Below are 24,188 nucleotides of genomic sequence, written 5' to 3' on the forward strand. Positions count from 1 at the left end.
GTCATCTGTCACCCACTCATTGTGTGAATATGAAGATCTGTTCGTATTTTCCCTCCAATTATGTCATGTTTTTGCCCAAAATGATCAAATCTGATTGTGGGTGTAGAAAAGTAGAGAAATATGCCTTAATCACCAGTATTTTGTTGTTATGGTCAATTTGTATCTATCAAACGCCTTCGTGTTCCTCCTTCATCATCAGTTCACATCTTACCCGATGGAATGACGTGTAGGCCTAGAATATACATATATAAAGTGCGTTCGAATGCATCACACACGATCCAGTCACCATAATCTTATGACTTTTGTTTGTTGTGTTTGTTTCTTTTTTGAGGGGAACGCCAACCATTTTCTGTCAATTGGGTGATTATGGTTTTACTTTTCAAATGGAATGAGATTTTTTTCGTTGTTGTATTTTTAAATGCTTTTGAGGGAAGTTTAGAAGACATCAAACAAATTGGAACAAACAACTTAAGTTAGGTGGCTTGTGGGTGATGAATGGGATCATGGTTCACTGATCTTTGAATAAAAAAAAACACTAAAGTGAACAAACCTATTCAAAATCAATTAAGAATTAGAAAAAAGAAAAATTACTGGGAAAATTTATTCAAATTTATGTTGTTTTTTTTTATGGATTGTTGTATTATTTTAGAGAATCTGGGACATTTTATAGCATTGTATGGCTTAGAATAGGTTCTTTTTCAACGTGTAACTGAGCTTCAAATTTTGATAGCTGTCACCTGTCAAATGTTTCATTTAGTAAGACAGTTCTTGATGAATCGTTTTAGACTTTACTTAAAGCCTGCGGATATTTATTTTGAATATAATTAGACTTGACAGTAAATGAGGGCCTATATTTAAAGTTGCCAAAAAGGAAGGAAGATTTTATATAGAAGTTGGATCTTTGTATAATTTTATAATAATATTTTTCTTAATAACAAACAATTATCTATCAACTGTCAGATTAAGAGTTCATTGAACAGTGATGCCATAATAGTTAAAACTGAAAGAAAATCTACAGGCAATTATAGCAAAGTAATTATTCAATCCTTACTTCCGTATGAAGTCTCAACTTTATGACACATATCATATAAAATACAAACGTTGTAGTGGAAAAATACCTCTCTAGTTCCGGTAGCAATAATTATATTAAGCCGTAATACTAATTCATAACTGGATTGTTTTAAAACAAATCAAGTTTACAAACATGTGAACATGCCTAAGTTTAATTTACCATTACAAACGGCTTAAAAGAAAATTAAAACCTGTTATAATGACAACATTTTAAAACATCAGTTAACTTACTATAAAATTCCTTAATAACACCAAACTCACATAGTTTTAAAATTTCCTCATAAAATATTCATTAAAAGCAAAACAGTGAAAAAAATTTAAAGTAAAATTGTTTAAGTGCTTTCTATTGTTTAATTGTTTTGATATTGTCTTACTGTCATAATAGTACACATGAAAGTGTCTTAATTTTGCACTTTCATTTTTATATTACACCTCAAAAATGCTCATATACGAGTATGTATTAAAAATACGTTGGTGAAATTGAAAAAAGTTAATTTGAATATGTACAATGGTGAGTAAGTGCATTGTTTCTCGTAAAATAAGATATTTAAATTATTTACCGATTAGCATTCATAAACTTCAAAGAATTTGACATAAATATGAGTGCCAACACTTTAATTTAGCACGTCAAACCTAAAGCGGACGTTGCACTTTTCTAATTAACTGTCATTAGTACTCAATGATATTTAACACTTCGACACATAAACTTGATTGAAAGATTGACATTTCTGCATATTAATAGTAAAAGTGTTAACTATGAGCTTGAACATAAACGTATAATTACGTATTAAAGAAATTATAGCAACTCTCGGGCATTATTACTTAAATTCTATGCAAAAGACCATTTATTTAAAAAGAACAATAATTTTTGCCATAAACCTCGTTTAATTTAATGCTTCAGCAATTATTTTTGAATAAATAAAATTGAAAAGTGTGGGGTGTGTTAAAGAATACTTAAATAAAATAACTTTATCGTAGGATTCATTCACGTGCTATATTTTTTGTTTATTATTATGTGTACATTTTTCTTTTTTGTGAATAACAATTAGCATGCGTCGGATGTTTTTAGAATTTTGATTAGATTCAAGCTAACTATAAAATCAGATTAAAATACACATAAAACGCCTTTCAAATTGATTTGAGCGTCCACCAACGCGTATAGAGGTACAAACTTCAAAATAGTATAGAGTTGTCATCAAGAAGAAAGAAAAATAAACTCCAACATAAAAATGTATACAAAAAGTTATCATACATAATTTTTATTTTATGGTCATATAAAACTTATTGTTTTATGGTTAAGTTATAGCTGGATATATTATAATTTATGTTTAAATTTTAAATGGGTATTAAATCCATAAAATTTTATACTCGTAAAATTCACAAACAATCAGGGTGATTGTTATTGGGCGAACGAAATGGTATGTTACCATCTTTTTGTTTTATTTGACTATAATACGAGTAAAATAATTTAATTCATATTTTTGTAGCTGACATTTTGCAATTTAAAACGCGACAGGTCGAAACAATTTCTATTTATGGGTTTCTTTCAAATAGGTGGCGCTATTGGGTATGAATTTAATTTTAAACCTTTTAAAATTTTATTAGCTATAAAATATTAATCACTATTCCGATTATGGATCTTGGTAAATAAACAACAATCCAGTAATTTGACTCAGTTTAGTTGGTTACAAATGTACCCATGTGTATTTTACAGCAAAGTTATAGTTTTATGTTGGCACTACTATTAATTTGACAGCTGCTATAAATGTTTGTATATGGGATATAAATTAGGCGATTTATACAGTGGTTTCACCTCACACACCAACATTTTATAGGAGATTTTATTAGACAATACATGCAAAATGCAAAAAGTGACGTATTTTCTCCTATTTATAGGAAATAGCCTACGTTTCAATTCCCGATTAAGTGATGTTTGCATCGCTCCATTTGGATATCTATTTGGACAAGTTTAAATTTATGCAATGGATAATTTTGTATGTCTTTTAATTGGGGAGCATTTGATAGTTGTTCAAAGATGATTATTTCAGAGATATGAAATTCACTGGTGAACTCTTTAGAACTATAAAAGTGCAAATCTTTCCTATAAAAAAACATTTAAGCCTTTCACATCATAATCATTCGTTCCGGTTAAAAATTTAATTTGTTGTGTCGTTAAATTATGCAATTATAATTATTCAAATAAGAAAAAATATGAGATGTGATTTTTTACAGTTTTTCTAGTCATCGTTTGAAAAAAGAAGTACTTTAAAAAAGTCGTAAAAGCCTCCATAGTTTCTGTTTTTATTTGATAAAAAGCAAAGAATTTATGATTAGAAAACAACTTAAACAAACCTAATTATATTTTAACGATCGATTTTATTTTATCGATATAAAAATGTGCTATAAAATAACAAAACAAATAAAAACCATCCTAACATAAACACAATCGTGACTTTATAATATTTTGAAAACTCATTAGTTAGCGGCCAAGCATCTTTGAAAATAAAAAAGAAACAGAACACAATTAAATCTGACAGAAGGTTCTTTTAAGTGTGACTTCAACAAAAGGCGCATCGAATTCCATCAAAGATAAAGCTATGTACCTACCTACTTTGATTCTTGTCGACAGTTATACAAAAGATTCAATTGAATTGTATAAAAAGAACAATAACCAAAATCTAAAGAAACACTTTCGGGGTCACAAAATAAATACAAGAACATCAAAAATAAGAAGGAAAAAAATTGGCGTATTTTAGACATGCGAAATTTGTTTTTAATTTACGGCACTGAAAATCCGTTACAATGTTTATTTTACGTTTCAATAATAATGACCAATGCTGGACAAAGTTCGTGACTTAATGACAGTTAAGAAGCCAAACGTCAACGATGCGTGTAAGACTTTTGTATAGCAAGGAATCGGGAACGTGACTTTAGGAGAAATACAAAATATTTGCAAATTCACACGTTATTTTATACAATTTGTATTATTTGTTTAATTTTGTTTCCACAAATTCTTTTTGCAACGGAAATGAAAATAAATTTATATATTTTTCGGAGGTATAATATTTTTGAATTTTTATGGGATGGAATTTAAGAGCAAGAATTATTTCCGCAGCTGTAAGAAATTTATATTGGAATTTGACAATTCAAAAAATACAAATGGTGAAGTGTGAATATGACAGAATAAATCACGTCCCAATTTTGATGGGATTTGGGTTTGTTTGAGTTTTTGCAATCTTAGTAATATGGTTAAGGTTACATAAACGTCAAATAATTTTTAGAAATATGATGTGACGTTGAACAGAGTTATTTTGAACTGAACGCGTTCAGTCGTTAGGCATGCTTTCCCTGTTTTCAATTTCAAAGGATGTAAAATGTTTAATGTTTAAAGAGTTAAGGTAAATCAGTTGAATAATTTGATTTGTCTTTGAATTCTGCAGTCAAAACTGCAACAACACTACTAATATCATGTAAAATGGCTTCATTTGTCCTTAATTTGTTTATGACTTGATTATTTAAATATATCTAATATTATACCTTCGGGCAGCATTTTTAAAAGTTCAATAATTATTTTTAAACATAAATATTCCAAGTTTTTTAATTGTTGCCAGAAAACAAGATGCAATTATAAATTTTCGTATTTTGACAGTTCATAAATCACTTCTCTAAGACAATCTGTCTGAAGTGTCATCCACACATCATATGCTCACAGTTGTGACTGTCAATTATGTATCACAACTCGAGCTACCTATCAGTGTTCAACTATTTGTATTTTTTTATTTTATAATGCCAAACATGTGAACTTAAGTAAACAAATAAATATCTCCGAATGCTTTTATTTTGAAATGCAGCTTTATAGCAACTATATTTTTCATTATTTCACTCCAGGGCACGAGTTTTTTGTGTTATTAAGATCTTTTTTTCACAATGTTTTCCATATGTTCTTCAAATCCCCTTATTGTATAAATATTTTTTCCTCACAATTATGTATGCCACACTTTATAGATCTTAATCGAACATCGAGGTCGATCCTTTTCTTAAATACACTCCAATTATAATATGAACTTTTTTTGTTTACTATAAAATGATGCATATAAGTAAAAAAAAGTAAACCCAGCACGTGTTCGTTGGATTTATTTCGCTGCACTTGTAGCTAACTGTATGTATACACAAAAAATATCCGGGGAAAATTGTGTACCTATTTCGGTATTTTTAGTTTCATTTTCATTTATATGAAACATGAAATTCAAATATAAAATTTATGGCAGCCGGAATAATCCACAAATGTATCAACAACAACGAAATTTTGATCGAATTGTATACTTTTGGTTATTTTTGGAAAACGTATAGGTATTTCATGAAAATTATAAAATCTGAAGAGACCAACGGCAATAATGGTGTTGGAGGCCGTTGTGTATGACGGCTCACGTCATTTTTTGACCATTTGACAATTTGAAAATATTTTATTACTTCAAGCGAAAAAAAGAACGAAAAAGAAAGAAACGACTTTACCATAAAAGTTAATTCTGAACACCGTCATCGTGTGTGTTCTGTCATATTATTTTGACATTTGTATCATCAGTTCATTCCAAGTCCACTGCTGAGTGCTGCCCTCTGTCTTGGAATCTAGATCTACCACGAACAATCAGTTTAATACCATACAAAATCATAAAGAAAAACTAAGATACAAGATCGCTAAAGATAAAGATAGTATCAGTGCAAGAACAAAAAAAGTAAAACATTACGAAAAGGGGGACTAGCAGCGGGACAGTCTTTGTGTGGCCTCGTCTATGTCGTCAAATGACACGAGAGTCATTTTTATGGTTCGTTCTTGTTCTTATCCGAAAGGGAATGCAATTGTTTCTTTTTTTTAATGTATTTAATTTCTATTCCAAAGAATTCTGATTGATTGGCAGAATAATTATGAGGACATAATTTGACTTTAGAGAATATAAAATATCGCTTGGGAGACGTTAGGTTAGGTAGATACAGAAAATACTGAAATTCTTTTCCTTCACCCTAAGGGCGAGATATAAGTATCTAAAGGAAGTATCTAGGGAATGTGTATCTATGGTATTTTATATATCTTTCTAGCAGCTACCTGTTGATATTTTTCTTTGGAATTTCATTTTTGAATTTGTATTTAAAAGAATTCCACTTAAACTAATTGATTGTAGGGATACTTAGAGTATTTTATGCGTCAAGTGGTCTAATATATCTTTCTGTTTCTTGTATTTCTTTTATCGTAAATACATGAGTTATTTGAAATAAGAAACATTTGTTTTTACGATAAGGATTGTGTATAAATCTCTCTGACTTATTGAAGTTAAGTACGCAAGTCTATTAGTTTACATTTGTGCAATATCATTTCTTGTTTATTACATCCGGATAGAAACAGTCCACCGATTTAAGACAACATTTCATAAATAACTTTTATTATATTCATTTTTGTCCTAAGAAATCAGAGGTTATTCATCAATAGGGCAATCTTTAGCTGTCAATTACATTAAAACATTATTCATCTGAAGGTGAGTATACCGCCATCTTTTTTCTATATTCAAACTGTCAAAATCAGATATAGAAAATATAAGGACGATTTATGAACTGAATTTTGTGAAGACCTTTAGAAAAATAGGATTACTTTTTCAATTTGAAAGAGTTTGTCAGAAATTTGGTTCGACGTTTGATTTTAAAATTCAAGTTACCAAACGATTACAAAAGAATAAGAACACTTGGCACACCACCTAATGGAAGAATACAACCATCCCTTTCGGACGGTACAGTTCTATAAAGAGACAGAACAGACCTTTAGGTCCCTTAACACTTTACTCAAACTAAATTCATTCATTCTTATCAAAAACTCATAGAAAAGTCTTCAATTAATTTTCCCAACTTCGAAAATAAAACAGAATCAAATGAATTTGCGAGTTTTTTTTTCTTACAAAAACAATGCCCAAATCTGTCAACGTCAAAAGTGACATTTGATACTTTATGGAAAAAATAAAACTTCACGAATTTTAACCTGACTTGCTTCATTATACGAAAATTTAAATCAAAGTAAGTTCTTTTTATTAAATGCACTTTCTCGAAACAATTCTACATGTACTTACAATGTTGACATTATGTTTTTAATGTTAAGACATGTCAAATGACCTTAAGTAACAATCGCAAATTCTTGCTTGTTGTAAATTAAATTTATAAGTTATCTACATGTAAGCGTTACAGTGTTCCCCACTTAATAACCAACTTATTTTGTTTGAGTTTTTGATACAAAATTATATTTAATGACAGTTAGCTCTTTAAAGAATAAATTTCTTCAAATCCGAATTTGACGTTTGTAAATAAACTAGAATGAATAAACCATTTCATATAATATAAAAGACTTAAAAGTAAGGCAAATTTTGGGCCTCTTATTGGCCAGCAGTCAAAAAAAATGCTTAAAATCTAAGGTATTTTTTTTTTAAAGTTGACTGATGAGATAGAAAAATCTCAACTAATGTCAACTAATGAAAAATGTCAACTAATCATGATTTTTTCACAAAAATAGGCAGGTTCAAGCAACATAAGGGGCTTCAAAGTTAGGCAAGTTTCTAGTAATTGATTGGATAGCAGTCAAAAAATGTCCATTCAATTAAGGCATCTATTGGAAACTTGACTGGAAAGTCAAATCAATTCATGTCAAAATGACAATTGATCATGTTTTTTTGTCATTAAACTGAAAGCTGAACTTTATTATTCTATGATTTAGTTATTTTATGCACAATTCAATTGTGTATGTATATGAAAAAGGGTTCATTGTCAAACTTGAAAAGCAATAAGTAATATTTCTTTGCAATACAAAATACAAATAGTGATGGACTTGTAGCTTGACTGAGGAGTGTTTTGTTGACAATAGTGCTTTTCTTAGTTTTTACACTATCAAAAAAAGGTAGAGATTTGTTTAGTAAGGTTCTGAGTCTGAAATGACACTTCAAAAACTAACTGATTGTGTTGGTTTAAATGTTAGTTCAAAGTACGTAGTTGACTGCCAATGAAGTCTCTTATATTAGCTTATTAAAATACTCAAAGTCTGAATTTAATGAAATTTGAAAAACGTTCAAAAAATGCATTTAAATGCATATGAAGTCTTTTATGTCATCTAAACGCAAACAAAATTCGAAGACATATTAACCAACTGTCATTGATCATACAGTGCTGTCAGATTCAATAGAAAACGAATCAGTGCTTCCGAATTACTTGAATTAAACAAACAATTTCTTGGCAGCCGCTTAGCTATTAGGCAAACAGGTTACTCAATACAAACCATTTATGAATATTCATTTGATTAAAGACCGATATCCAAAAATATTTGTTTAAAAAAATATCTCTGTATGGTGTTGAAAGAGTCTCATCAATACAAAAACCTCTATTTGTACATATTAAACCTTGAAATCCCACACCTCAATTGGTATGATGCCAAAAATGTTACTCTAACCATAACAAAAAAGTGTAAACTCCTCCATTTAACCTCTATCATTTATGTACCTATAAAGCCGATCATGTTTACTCACTTGAGAACCACTTAAGTAAATAATCCAAATTTTTGTTTCAATATATTGATGTAGTATAAATTTGTGTCAGTGTCATTTTACAAAACAAAAAAAAAATATACTTTCACATGTGTTTTAAGAAATATATATGGATGAAATTCGTAGGGTTTTCTACCCTTAATTTTATGTTTACATTTGAAACAAAAACGTCTCAAATTTCCTATAAAATTCAACGAAAAATATAAACCAATCAATAGGGATAATCGTATCGGTCGGTATTATTGACGTTACAAAATAACACCACCAATTTGTGATTTTCAAATTTTCTTTGACAACAAACTGCATTTTCATTTCGATGAAATTTGAAACCTCAGCATTTTCGTTTGGGTTTCTTTTTGTTGTTGTATTTCCTTTGTTTTATTGCTGGCTGACAAACTCGAAGTCAAACTGCATGATTGACATGTTTTCTTATGCAATTGACAGGTTGGTAATGTAACGTAGGTATAATACCTCTTGAGATTGACAATTGTTTTGTCGTCAGCTATTCAGCAAATCTCCAGGTAGATATATGAAACAATTATCTTTTCCTCTTTTCTTAAAAAGACACAGAGTGCCAATCTTACCATAACTAATCGGAGATTGTTTTGTAATGCGGAGGCATGAAGAGAAGGAAAATTATTTTAATCATCTCAAAGTAGTTAAATATATTATATGATTGTGCAAACGAGGGCAAGGAACGCGATTCGCGGTTTCTTCGAAGAAGAAAGCCACAGAAATGTCTACTACTTAATTCCCATCACTGTTTTTTAAGTTACGTACCTACTATCATTATTTTTGTTCATATACAGAAGAGGACAACTTTTCATAAAAAAATTGATTTTATTCTATCACTTCTTCTGGTTTGACTTGAGATATAATTTATAATAATTGAGAACTCACCTATAAATGAATTAAGCCCAGAATAGAATGAAATGAAGAACAAAGCGCTTGAATGGTAGATGTAATCCTTTTGTTGTGGAATCAGCATAAATAATTAAATTTTCATGTACATTTGATCTCGTAATCCAAATTGATGTAGATTTTGTATGATTCATAAACTGTGCACTTGTTAAACAATTTTAATTGTATTATTAAAAAACACCCAGATTGATAAGTATTTGATACACCCACTTTTTCGAAATTCAAATTGATAACAAACACTTCAAGTGGATGTGATCAAGATTAAGTTGTATCACTCCTTTTAATAAAATTAAACAAATTTTTCAATTAGAACAAAATAAAACATTTAATATTCTCTCTATCAACCAAAAAAATGTTTTGATACGGAAAAATTGCGCTTTCTCTTCTTGAGAAATGAGAATATTGCCAACATGAATTTTATTTTTCTTTCTTTATTTCTTTCAACACACAGAAAAACAATAATAAAACAGGTAAATGTTTAATGATGACGTTTTAATAAAGTTTGCGTTTCGAAACAACACGTTAAACATGAAATTTCAATTTGACGTTTCGGTTATGTGTCAAATCGATCTAAACGATAATAATCCAAATTACTGAATCTCCGCTTGAGAAAAGAAAAACATTTATTTCATCCGATTTTGCTTTAAATAGTAAAACAACGCGTCTCCGTCAGGTTTTTGTTTTCTCTATAATATGAGTGCGATCACTTGCTTGCTTTAGAGCGAACTGTCTTTCAATTTTCAAAACATCAGCAAACAGCCATCAAACCACTACACTACGACTACACTATACTTCAAGTCTCATTCGTTCGTTCGTTTGTACCTATTTGATAGTACGCAATGTTTGTATCTCAAAAAAGAAAACCTCAAAAATAAAAAGAAATACACAACAACAAAAAATCTATCTTCAAGATGAAGTAGAAAAGGTATACGAAAGACATTAGGGTAAAACAGAACGATGGATAAGATGTAGCAAAGAAACGATCGTTCGTATGGCTTGTTCGCTGCCGCTGTTGGTGCGTTCGAAAACAGATTAATATGAGACGTCACAGTGACATGTGTACTTATCGGTTGAACTTTATCTTTTAAGATAATTTAGCAGCATATTAGGTTTGTAAAATAGTTTGACATTTGTTCTTTTTGCAAAAAACAAAAAATATGTCATCGAATTGAATTTTGAAAGAAGTTATAATGGAAGTCCCAGAATTAAGTACTGATTTTAATTTATTTGAAAAATAATTATATTTGACAGCTGTCAGTTTGGGATTTTAAACGATGAAAAATTACATACGCGAATATTGTCATAATTTTGGAATAATTTTTACTTACTTACTTAAGGTGGCGCTTAAGTCCTGTGTGAACTAGGGCCTCACCCAACAAACTTCTCCATCTACCTCGGTCCCTAGCTAGATGTCTCCAGTTTCACGCTCCAAGTTGGGTGAGGTCACCTTCCACTTGTGCGCGCCATCTGATCCGCAGTCTTCCTCTACTGCGCTATCCTGTGGGTGTGGATTCGAAGACTTTCCGGGCAGGAGCATTGCTTTACATGCGCTCTACGTGACACAGCCATCTTAGTCGTTGGACTTTTACTCTTCTGGCTAAGTCTACGTCGCTGTACAGCCCGTACAGTTCGTTGTTTCATCTTCTCCTCCGACCCAAACGACCCAAAAGGTCTTATATAGCGACACTTTGGTCCTTCGAGACTTTTCCACTCAATTGCTTGGCCCAAAGAAACAGCGGTTAGCAAGAGTTATTCTTCGTTTGATCTCAGCGCTGGTGTTGTTTTCTGCGTTTACTACCTCAAAGTTACGTCTGTCGATGGTCACGTTTTGACCAAGACGTTGGTGTTGTATGTCCTTAATTGACAACAGCATGTACTTTGTCTTGCCCTCATTAACCGTTAAACCCGTTTTTGCTGCCTATGCCGCAATACTCACAAAAGCCCATTGACATCACGCTGAGTTCTTCCGATTATGTCAATGTCATCAGCATATGCTAGTAATTGGACAGACTCTTGAAAGGTGTTGACGTGTGAGCTCTGCACTATTTTTTCGAGCACGATGTTAAGAAAACACATGACAGCACATCACCTTGTCTAAAACCTTTTTTGACATCGAAAGGTTTTGTTAAGTTGTTTCCAACTTTTATGGAGCACCGTGAATTCTCCATGGTCATCCTGCACAAACGGACGAGTTTGGCAGGGATGCCAAAACTAGACATGGCTCTATACAGCTCGTCCCTGTAGATGCTGTCATATGCGTCCTTTAAATCGATGAAAAGATGGTGGGTGTCGATTTGGTGTACTTGTGGTTTTCCAGGATCTGCCGTCGGGCATGCTTTCTTTCGACCATATCTTACAGATAGGTTGGTGCATGCTCCTTACCAACTTATCTCCAGCTGCTTTAAAGACCCTCGACATTCAAGCCATCCGCTCCAGCGGCTTTATTAGACTTTAGCTTAAATATGGCAATCTTTATTTCGTCTAAGTCGGGAGGACGGGAGTTTTAGCTTTGAATGGATCATCTTGCCTGACAGGGAATTCAGTTCGTCGTCGCCGTTGTACAGTCTGCAGAACTGGTCCTTCCATATCCTCAGCATTGACTGCGGATCCACTATGATGTTTCCACTTTCGTCTTTGCAGCCCTTGGTTCAAGGTCTATGTACCTGTGATTTTCGTTTCACCTGTTCATAAAACTTTCGAACTTCATTCCTGCGTTTAAACCTCTCAACATCTTCGACCACACGCTTCTCATGCCCTCTATTTTTCCTTCTGAGAAGTCGGTGTTTCTCTCGCCTCTTCTGCTCATAGAGCTCATGAGCAGCTCTCGTCCTTTTATGCAGCGCTGCTTTGCGTGCCTGTTGTTTGGCTGCATTTACCTGCCAACATTCCTTATCAAACCAAGGGTTCCTTGTTGATGGCTGCTTAAAACCTCGCACATTAAAGGCGGCTTCTCTGATTGAATCTTGGCAATGTTGCCACTGTTTTTCGATACATTGTGTTGGCGGCAGAGAACTTCGAGAAAGGTCTCTGGCGATTGTAGCCGTTCGATGTTGTACCTTCTCCCAGTGTCTGGCGTGGATCGCAATATGGTCAATCTGGTTGACGGTAGATTGATCTGAAGAAGTCCAAGTGAATTGGGTACATCCTTGATAAATTTAAAACGCGACTCTAAGGACGGACGAGATCTGTGATGCCAAAGGCGGTGCGATTATGGAATTAATGGATGCATTTGATTGCCGAGTACTTAATGGAAACTGTGAGGGAGATTCGCGTGGGGAGTTCACATTTCTACGTGGGACAGCATGTTCTGTCATAGACTACTGTTTTATAACCGAAAACTTGTGTTCACTTCTTAAGGAATTCAAGGTAGGAACAAAGACATATTCTAAAAACATGCCTTTTGAAGTTTCGTTTTACTTTTGGCTTGCAGTCTTTCATTTCAAATTTATGCAACACTTTCTCCAAGTATTGCCGTTGACTTAGTTCAATAGTTCCATCTTCGATGTTTTGCTGCATGTCCGTTCTCAGAAAAGTACTTGTTCTACCCATGTCAGTCATGTCAAATTCGTTTGACAACAGCTGCTTTGTGATGATAATCATTTGAACATTTTGACAAAACAGCATTATGTCATCGACATACAGCTGGACGTAAAAATTGCTTCGGTTTTGGTCCTTGAAGTACACGCATTGATCTGTCTCACATCGCCTGAATCCAATTCTAACCATGAAACTGTTGAACTACTCATTCCAGACACGGGACGCTTGCTTTAACCCATACAAAGCCTTATTGAGCTTGCAGATTTTATTTCCAAATTCAATACCTTCCAGTAACTCCATATAAATGTCTTCGGACCGTTCACTATTCCAAAACGCACTTTTGACATCCATCTAGTGAATATACATGCCCTTTTCATTTGCAATTGCAAGCAATATTTTTAATGTTACTAACTTTGCAACTGGCGCATACGTTTTGGTGTAATCGAAACCACGTTTTTGGGTAAACCCTCGCGCCGGTTATGGCTACAAATAGTCCAAGTTTTATTATGTATCAACGATTGGTACTCACTTTTTATGGCATTTTCCTATTCTGGCCAATCTTCTCTTGCTTTTGCCTCGGAAATGGTTCTAGGATCATCTTCGACGTACCCTTCGGCACTAAGAGCAAAGTTGTCTCATTCAGCTGAATAAGTGCAAAACCCAAATCGCTCAGGTTGTTTTCGCGTACGTTCGCTTCTTCGTTGAACATTTGATTCGAGATCTTCAACACTATTTTCGCTTCCGCTGGTATTGTTGTTACCGATGCCGTTTTCTTCGCCATCGTGGATTCTTTCAATGCAGTTACCAGCCCAATCCAAATTAGAGCTGTGGGCTTTTCCATCGCTGCCATCAACAGGTAGATTTTCCAGAGTCCCATCATTTTTGTTCTCACCAGTATTGTAGGATTGTAGGGAACAGCAAGCATCATTTGAATACCCTTTGACTTACAGAACTGTCTAAACTCATTTGAAGTATATTCTCCACCGTTGTCAGCTCTTAGCTTCGCAACTTTCTTGCAATGTAGTGCTTCAGCTATGACTATGAATTCTTTGAACTTGCTAAGGTCTTCACTTTTTCGTTGGATCCAGAATATCATTGAAGCTCTGGTATAGTCGTCAGTGAATGACACAAAATATCTGCTTCCATCATATGCCGACGTTGCCATAGGACCACAGACATCGCTATGAATTAGTTCCAAAATGCGATTAGATCTAGTATTTTTGTTCCTTGGAAACGATGAACTTGTTTGTTTTCCAAAAATACAAGATTCGCAGAATGTTAATTCAGTGTCAACATTCACTTCTTCCAAACCTTTAGCCATCTAATGACTGACCATCTTCTTCAAATCATTTGTTCTTCAAAAACTATACGGTAACCCCTTACTGTCAGACTTCGGATAGACGTCAAGTGGCATTTCAGATCCTTCACAAATAAAACGTTCTCATAGCCTTTGGGGCGGAATCACCATTACGAAAGAAATGTCACTAATTTCAGATGCTGATATGCTTTCGTTTTTCTTGGCAACTGAAATTAGAATTTCCTCGATGTTCTTCAAAACGTTGAAATAATCTTTGTTCTTGTCTTTTTCATTCATCGGTTGTACAGTTTGTGCTGCTTACTCTTTTTCACTTGCTTTGTCAACAACTGCACCCATTGTCGAGTCCTTCTTACTGAAAGCTTTGCTTGAGCCCCCTGAGTCCTTCTGCTTGGAAAAGCATTTGGATTTGATACGTCCAGGCTTACCAAATCCATAACAAACAATCTTCTTCTTGTTGTATTCGTCCATCAACCAAGTCTTGACAAGTTCTAACTTCAAGTCACTTTGATTTATGGTCTCTAGTGCAGTTACTAAATTGTCATAGCTTGCTGGCAAAGTAAGCAACAAATGGACAGCAACATCAAGCTCTTCCATCTTAGCTCGGGTTAATTTCAGCTGACGAATGATGTCTTCACACTCATTGTACTTCATCATCAGAAGCTGTTTACGGAGTAGTAACTGGCTCGAAATGCTTTTTCGTTCAAAAATACCACACAATGTGTCGAACATCTCCTTGGCAGTCCTCTTCTCCTTCACATATTCCAATTGTACATCATGAATAGTCTGGACCGAAATTAAAATACACTTCTTTTCTACTAATTTCATACTGTCTTGGTTAGCAGGCTCAATCTTCGCAAGAGTTTCTTCTAAATCTTCCTCAATGAATTTTCGTAGAACCTTCTCGTCCAAAAAAATAACCACACGATATTTCCAGTTGCTCAGTTGCTGAAATAGTACCCGTGGCATGATGGTTAGTACATACTGTCATGGGTTCAATCCCTGCCTGTGCCACCTTAATTAAAAAAAATAATTTGCGCGGGTACTGCCTCTTGCGAGGAATTGACAAATCCTTCAAGAGTAAATCATGTCATGAAAAAGTGCTTTCTCAAATTTGCCGTTCGGATTCGGCCTAAAATTGTAGGTCCCTTCCATTCCTGACAACAATACTCGCACACAGGAATGAGAGTTGAGAGCTTGAGAGTTGTAAGTCATTAGGAAATGCAGTGAAAAATAATTTCTTCTAGAAAGATTCAAAAATTAATTTGTCTTCAATCGAATCCTGGGCCCATAACTTCAGAATGTTCCAAGATCCAGAGAAAAGAAAAAGACCAATATTTATTATAAAAGAAGTATTTTACTGTTTGAAGTTTAAAAAAAGACTAATTATATTTTACAAATTGAAGAAAACTTGAATCGAAAAGTAAACTGAGATTAATGTAGTTTCGAATAAATTACTGAGAGTAGCTTTATACAAAGTACAAATTAACAATAAATATAAATCATAGACTTAACATTTAATTTAAATCAATGTCAATCTGGTAGACTGCCTTGGGCCAAATCAAAACAGACTTAGAAAACTAAAATTGCTTGTAACTTTTGTAATGACATAAAGTCAATAATTACTGCTAATTACTACTTTACTAACCCAAAAATGACACCTGTCAAATTATTGTTCCTAAAGGGTTCCTACGTGCATGACGGCAACATCATTTCTCATTTTTTCTTAAATTCAGAAGAAAAGATGCTTCACCTTTAAGAGTCTTAAATCTTTTATTACCCAAGTAAATTTCACAAGTAAATGTTGTTATTGGGCACAAAATTAAGAAAAAAAATATCCCGCGCTTGTAACCTGAAGAAACTTAAAGGAACCCCAAGGAAAACATAAAAGACTAAAAAGAAGACAAAAAACAAACAGTATGAAAAGTCGTAGTAAAAAGAAACCTGTGAAAAATACTACAGCAAACAACAAGCTAAAGAAAAAGAGAACTCCGCAAGATCAGCAAATAATCCACTGTTATTGGCACATCCACTCAGCGTCGCGTCGTCGTTGTCCACCAAGCCCAATTCGATTTTGTTGTCTTGCTTTTGTTACCTAGCGTGTCTCTTATTACCTGACGCTGACACTCACTTAGACTCTGAGAGGTTTTGGATTTTCTGAAACATCGCTCGATCAGCAAGATACACGGAAGTTGTTTCAAAATTCAAACAAACACTCTCACGAGAGAGCTATGGCGATCAGGGTTGCCATTTCCTGCTATCCTAGCTCGATAGGCCGATATTTGAAAATATTTGTAGCCCAAAATCGAAGAAGACATAATAGCCCAATTTCAAAACACACAAATCTGAAGCTTCAATTAGAATTCATTTTTATAAATTAAAAATCAGTGCAAATGTGTTATTGGGCTACTTAAAGCAAAACTATTACTGGGCAACTTATAGCAAAATTATTATTGGGCTATTTATAGCAAAATTATCATTAGGCTACTTAAAGCAAATGTATTTCTGGGCTAAATTCAAGTTTTTTCGGCAATTTTGGAAAAAGGTAGGCCAACTTACGATATTCCCAATCTGGCAAGCCTGTTTTCGATGTCGATGGATCTCAGTTTTTCACCATCGTCATTTACGTCATTCGCCAATAGTCGTGCACATACACACAAGATACAAATACAAAATCACTTGAAACCGTTTTGTGTGGGTGACACTTGTTGCATTTGTGTACTTTGTAAACAAAATTGGCGGCCATGTTTGTTTCTGAATCAAAACATCAAAACCGCTTCGCTGTCATTTTATGTTGCTCAGCTGAGTGCCTTAAGTTGAGTTTTGGTATATTTGAGTTGTTGTTGGTGTTGCTGTTGCCAAAAACCCGCTTCCACCAATTCCAATTACGATTTGCGATTCATGGCCAATAAAGTTGACAACGGAGAACGGAGGAAAGGAGTACTATAGCGATATGTGTAGGCATTGGGTTTCAAGCTGCGTCGTCGTAGTCGTCGCGCGGTTTCATTTTGGTGTCACCATTAGACTTTGAAGCCAATAAGATTCGAGGATTCATGTTTCAGCGTAAGTTAGGTGCAAAAATAGCGGATTTGAAGATTTTCTTTTTATCATGACGTTACACTTTTAACACCACGAGATGCCGTGGTAAGTAAATATTATTTTTCGTTTTTTTTTTCTTTTGTATTTTGACTTTTCCAAAAGATACGACAGGTATTACCAGTTGGTTGGGTTTGGTTGGGTTTGATGTTTTGAATTATTTGATTTGGATTTCATGCGATGTTTTCGCTTCTTCTTCGGTTGGCATTGCAGGCTTGGCAGCAAATTATCATGTGTATACTTCTAGGAAGTAAAAGCAAAATTCAACCGCGAAAATTCTTGGTTGGTCGCGATTGCTGAATGCAGATGTTGGGTGGAGAAACACTTTCATGTCTTGGAAATTCATTTTCTGGAGTAAAATTATGGTAATTATTACCTACTCTTCAATGATGAGTTATTCATTGGAGGGTAGAGGTAATAATGGTCAAGAGAGTAGGTGTTTATAGAGACTTGTTCTATTGAATGCGGAAGAGATTTCACTTGGATTTGGTGGCCAATCTAGTAAATGAATCTTAAAAGATCTGCTATTGGATAAGATTTTTAAAGTTGAGATATTTTGTGCATCAAAATACATAACTAAATGAAAGCATTTGTATCTTAGTCTTTGGCTTTTGATTGGTCATTGAAAGTTCAAACCATGACATTTAATTATGTTTCTTAAAATGTTTTGTGTGACAGTTCTCTTCTTAAAATTCAGATGACAGCTTTCGCATGTATTTGACTTACTTTACGTTCGAAACTTTATAAATTTGAAAAAATAAAATTTGGTTGAACGCACTCATTTGAATGTGTTTTTGACGTTTCTGGAAATCCTCGTTTTAATTCCAAAGCAGTTAATAGGGTTCAAAATGTAAACTTCACATAATGTAGTTAATATCAACTGTCATAATGTTGTATATAGGGTTTTCCTAAAAAATTGACTATTTGGATGTGCAGCTGGTAAAATGCATCAACTTCTTTTTAAGACCAGAAGTGATCGATCAGTTACTGTTGGTGAAGCAATCCAAGCAGATGTTCTTGGCCCGATTGAAAAAACATCAGTAGGTGGATCCCGATACTATGTTTGTTTCAAAGATGATTTCATCTAGTTTCGTATGTAAATCACATGAAATATTCTTGAATGAAGCCAAAAATAACGGACACATAGTCAAAAAGTTGAGATGTGATGGCGGTAGAGAGTTTGACAATAAAGAGGTACGAATATTGCTGTCAAAATTTGGCATAAAGCAATATATTGGACCCTCTTATACACCACAACTAAATGGAGCAGCAGAACGTGAAAACCGAACAATTGTGGAAGCAGCTAGAAGTATGAGAGTCGCCAGTAAGTTGCCAAAATGTCTGTGGGCTGAGGCATGTAATACAGCAGCATATGATTGAACCGTACAGGACCGACAACACTCGAAAACAAGGTTCCATACTTATTATGGTATGGAAAAAAACAAACAAACCTGAAGAAAATTGTCTGCAGTCATGCCGTAATTTTCAAGCCAGCAATACGAAACCTGAAGATATGTATATTCCTTGAAGAGATCAAGGAAAGTACTAGAAACAGTGTTGAGTTTGTTTTTCAGAATGTAAATGGGGAAACAAATACTCAAAAAAATGCGGAAACATGTGTTGAGTTTGGCTCTCAGAATGAAGACAGTGAAAATGTACCGAAGAAACTTTAAGTTCTGAAGAATTAAATCAATCAAGTTCATGTTTTCAGAATGAAGAAAATGCTCCACTTTTCGATGCTGAAGATTTAATGGAAAACGAATTGAAGATCAATAGAAGAGAACGAAAAAAGGCAAGTTGGATGACAGGTGAGGAGTATCTCATGTTTTCAGGATAAGGTGGTTCTAGTCAAGAACCGAGTTCATATTTCGAAGCCTTGAAGTCAACAGATAAAGCACAATGGCTTTCAGCAATGGAAGATGAGTTTTCATCTATAAAAGAAAATAAAACATGGGAACTTGTTGAACGAAATAAAAACGTCAAAGTAGTCCAAAATCGATGGGAATTTCGAGTGAAGAATGCAGGAAATGATGGGAATAGGATATACAAAGCACGACTTGTTGCAAAAGGGTATTTCAACAAAAAGGTATGGATTACGATGAAACATTTACTCCTGTAGCTCGTTACGACACAGTTCGCATGTTTTCAACCCAAGCTGCAACCAAAAGACTTGAAATTCAGCAATTTGACGTCAAAATAGCATTTTTATATGGTACTTTTGAGAAGGAAGTGTACTTAGAGCAGCCTGAGGGGTTTAAAGATGGAACTGGGCTAGTGTGCCGGTTAAAAGGTAGTTTGTATGGTGATCAGTTTGGCTCAAAAAGCAAACTTCATTTGATCAATGACTTTGATCTTTGAGGGTCGCGGTGGCTTGGGGCTTATTTGCATAGACCTACAACATAAGCAAGCCCCATAAGAAAAAGTTTACAGCTGTAAAACTACATGACCTTGGTGGCCAATTCACATCTCCACAGCTCGCGATTTCCATGTCGTGCAGAATATTGATTGGCTGAATCACAAACACGCTTCAGCTTCGGCTTCACCTGACGTTTTCGAGTTCAGCCATAGAAATTCAATGCATGCTATCACAATGGAGCTTCGTTTGACAATCGTAAGGAAAAGAACGTAATGTGACTCCAAACGGAAGGTCTAGTTGAATTATCTGAACATTTGCTTTGTCTGACAGCTCAACAGCTGTAAAAAAAATGTCAACAAACTAAATATTTGCTCTTTGGAGGGATGAAATAATAAAAATGTCATTCAAAGCAACCTCAAAGCAGACGAAGCAGAAGTTGAAGCGTGTTTGTGACTCAGCCAATAGTGATCGAAGAAGCACGGACTTATTACGCCTCCAGCTCGAAATCGACACCAAACAGTAACCTTATTTGGATGTTTTGGCACTTCGTGAATCTCACGTACCCATTCTTTCAAAAAATGGACCTCACTAAATATGATTTTTCGACCAATATTGAGATCAACCCAAAAGTTTTAGCAGTTGTACGGTCGTTTTCACTTTGCCATTATTACTTGTCTTTAAGGAATGATTAAAAGAAGATATATGACAGCAAATTCAATAAACAATATGGCCACCACGAGCTGTCAAACTCAACCCGTATTTACCTATTGGAAAACCCTTTTATACATTTAAGAAATTCTAAAAAGATCGCTGATTAATTAATGTAAATTCTCCTCATTTTCTAAAAAGCAATACGTTTTATAAAAATTAGACTTGTGTAATCAATATTCATGCTAAGGCCCCTCTTAGACTAACGCCCTTTTGCATTACGTTAATACTATCATTCTATAAATTAAAGCTTTTCACTTACGTTATTCAATTTATTGTTAAAATATTTAAATTAAACTATCAGCACTTGATTAGTCGACTTTTTTATATTTGCATAATTCAAGAGGCATCAACCAAGCTTAAGGTACCTACCTACCTATACATACCTTTAATTAATTTAAAATACAAAAAAAACTTCTTTTCTTCTAACGCATGACCTCGAAATTAAAAGCCTCTAAAAGAAAGATTAATCTTAGTATATAAGAACCATTTGTCTGCTATATGCAAGTGCCTTAGCAGAGATTGTGGTTAGTTTAGTGTGTCCCTTCTGTCAAAAAGGCGACTTTAAAATTCTGACCAAGCAAATGCGCGCATTTTAGATGAAGAGCTTTTCATGTTTAAGCTGAGTTTAGACAATTAACTGTGATGTGATTCAAATGCGATTTCATGACACAGAGAGGGATCTCATATTTTAGGCCCAAAGTTTATAAGATGGGATTTACATATGAATTCAAGTGGACATTATTTCAGATTCAAGTTGGTAATCTATGGTTTAGAATAGACGATAATTTGAAGTGAATATACGAAACTTCTTCTTGTCGGCAGACTGGATGTTTTATCCAAAGCTGAAGTTTCAAGAATGTTATTTTGTGCCGCTTATGTTGCATAAAATTACGACGACGACGCAAAGAACTATGAAACTTAATACGCATATACTGCTTTTTAGCTTCACAGTCTTTGTGGTTTAGCTCCATCATAGGGAAGAATCATTTCCCAGTCGCACAATATATAAGATGAGAAAACTGCCGCAATCTATTTACGTAGCTTTAAAAGATGCTGTGCAATGAAATTCCTAAAAGCAATCGAACCGAGCTTGGTGACGGTTTTGAGTTGCTTATAAAAAATTACACCGAACATGTAAAATTATTATATCCACATTATGCCTGCACATCATGTTGAAGAAGATTGTAGAAGAAGTCAAAGACCATACGAGGTATCTATTTGTTGGGCATGCGGGCATGCTTCCTGGGTGATGTAATTGGAACTTCTTCAACATCCACCTACAAGTTATGGATAAAAGAGATGCGTTACACTTCGAATAATGTCAGGTATGTTTACGTATATGATTCCTTGAGATTTATCTAATAAAAAACATTTGATGTTAGGATGAGAATTCTATTCTTTATAATGATAAATTATCAAAATGACTTGAGTACTTATTTTTTAGTTTTAGAACTGAAGGTAAAAAAAAGTTAAACAAACAGATCTTAAAATGGTATAACATCATGGATTCTGCTTTTTGACATTTGACATATAAACACAGGTTTCTCCAATGAGATGTCATTTTGACAGTTTATATTTCCAAGATTTCTAAGAACTTTCTCAGTCAGATTGACAGAGCAGAAGAATGAAACACTCTATTCATTCTTACAATTAAATCATAGATCTGCATTTCTTTTCTTCTGACAGCAAAAGTGTGACATTTGTTTAAGAAAATTTGTTAATATTTCTGAGAATACAGACATCTTTGGGATCTTAGAAATGTATGTACATATTAAGAAAAGCCTAATATTTGGACAGCTGTCACTTTTAAAGTTGTCATCTTTTGACATTTGCCAAGTAAAATCTACTTAATTAGTTAAAATGGAACGATATACTCTTCAACTACTCATTAAATGACATTTTGCAGCCTTAGACTGTGACTGTGAAGGGCGATCACATTTATAGCTTCCCAAAACTTGTGATTAAACACTCAAAAGCATAAAAGACTTAAGGTATTTAATTAATATAGAATGAGTAAGAATTGAATTGTGATAAGGATATGATTCTGCAACCGTGTCTAAAGTGGTGGCTAGGCAACTTGCCTGATATCGTTTTCCATAAATTGTCATATCTTCTGCCTTAGACATCCATGGATTTTTCTTAGAAAATACTCGTTCTTGTTTTCGAAAAGCCTTCACTTCTCCCAATCCTCCATCAATTTCAAATCTTGACACACCTTTTTTCAATTTTACGTAAACTTAGGTACCTATACCCAGGGTAGGTACAAAACAAACGTTATTATTAATTTTAAAATGCATGATGTGAATGTCATCAGATCATCTTCAAATGACAACTTGAATCTATCAAATGATCTTATCTATAAATCATCTTTCTTTGACTCTGAAAGCAGGAACTAAGCCACAAGCCTTGATTAAAATTCTAACATAATTCCAAGTCAATCAACGAGGACAATCAATAAAACCAAAAGGAAAAAAAAATTAAAACAGAACGGCAATAACTTCATCCGGTGACGGTGAATGACGGTTAGGTGATTCAATTATTTTCTGTCAATTTTCAATTGCGCGGTATAGTATCTATTTCAATTTAAAGTCAGTTTACACTGTCGCGTTATTACCTTTTGATTTTATTGAGCTCTTGGGCTATTGTGCTTGAAACGTCGCTGCCAGCTGAAGCTATAAAATTTATTTCGTATAAACGTTACTGCGCATGATCGCAGCGTGCAGCGGCAACAGCAACGCAGCGGTATAGAATAAATATTCAACTTCAAGCGATTGATGACGACGCGACGCGTCGCAATGACGACGGCACCGAATAAGCCGAAGTCAAAGTCCAACATCCAAAGGCTCGTGCAACAAAGGTGTGACACATAGTGTGTCACATTTATTTTGTATTTTTTATATTATATCATTACCGTTAGAGCTGGGATATCATGGCTATGATAAAGTGACAGATATAATGTTGTCTCCGCGTTTTTTGTGTTGTAATTCGTATAAAACATAACCCTGAAAACTGGGCGTACTTCGAAAGGAGTAAATTTTGTATTAAATCAGGAACGGTGAGTATACTTCAATTTAAGAAAAACAGCGATGTGATGTGCAGGTCGCTTTAAGTTGCTTTCACTAAGCTGATTTGACATTACATTTTACATGTCAATTTTTTATTTTCAACGAATATGATTACATAAGGTATTGGCTATTTATCATTTGAATACTTATCGTATCGAAAGATTTTGGTTTTGTGAGGCATAATTTTAATTGTTAATTGTTATTTAGATGTAGGAGATATTTGGCTGTAGCTTTCTTGTTATAAACTAATTGGTTAAAAACAATTGTTACAATTTCGAATATTCTTGTTTTATGCCTGGGCTCACCGTGTCAAGTTAGAACTTACAAAAAAATCACATTTTTGGAATGAATTTTGATTCTACAACTAATTTATAGGAAATAAAATACAATTAACTGCTTATTTAATTTTTAAAATTTTAAAAAAAAATATCATTTGACAGAATGAATGAAAATGTATTGTTTATTTTTCGGAAAACAATAATCATCCTTAAATGTATTGAATAACACATTTGTATGTATGTATATAAAAACGAATGAAATACAGTTTG

The 24,188-nt window shown here is 33.8% G+C and overlaps 2 protein-coding genes across 2 annotated transcripts in view; one reads left to right on the forward strand and one right to left on the reverse strand.

The window, feature by feature from the left end:
* LOC129946906 (uncharacterized) overlaps positions 1 to 10,267 on the reverse strand; it is a 108,029-nt gene extending 97,762 nt beyond the window's left edge. The window contains exon 1 of the mRNA XM_056057282.1: positions 9,540 to 10,267. The gene's annotated coding sequence lies outside the window, so the exon portion shown is untranslated. The remainder of the gene's footprint in view (positions 1 to 9,539) is intronic.
* LOC129946908 (DNA ligase 1-like) overlaps positions 1 to 24,188 on the forward strand; it is an 84,168-nt gene that overhangs the window by 5,387 nt on the left and 54,593 nt on the right. The window lies entirely within an intron of this gene.

The sequence above is a fragment of the Eupeodes corollae genome, chromosome 2 (assembly GCF_945859685.1).
Source record: "Eupeodes corollae chromosome 2, idEupCoro1.1, whole genome shotgun sequence".
Taxonomy (NCBI): Eukaryota; Metazoa; Arthropoda; class Insecta; order Diptera; family Syrphidae; genus Eupeodes; species Eupeodes corollae.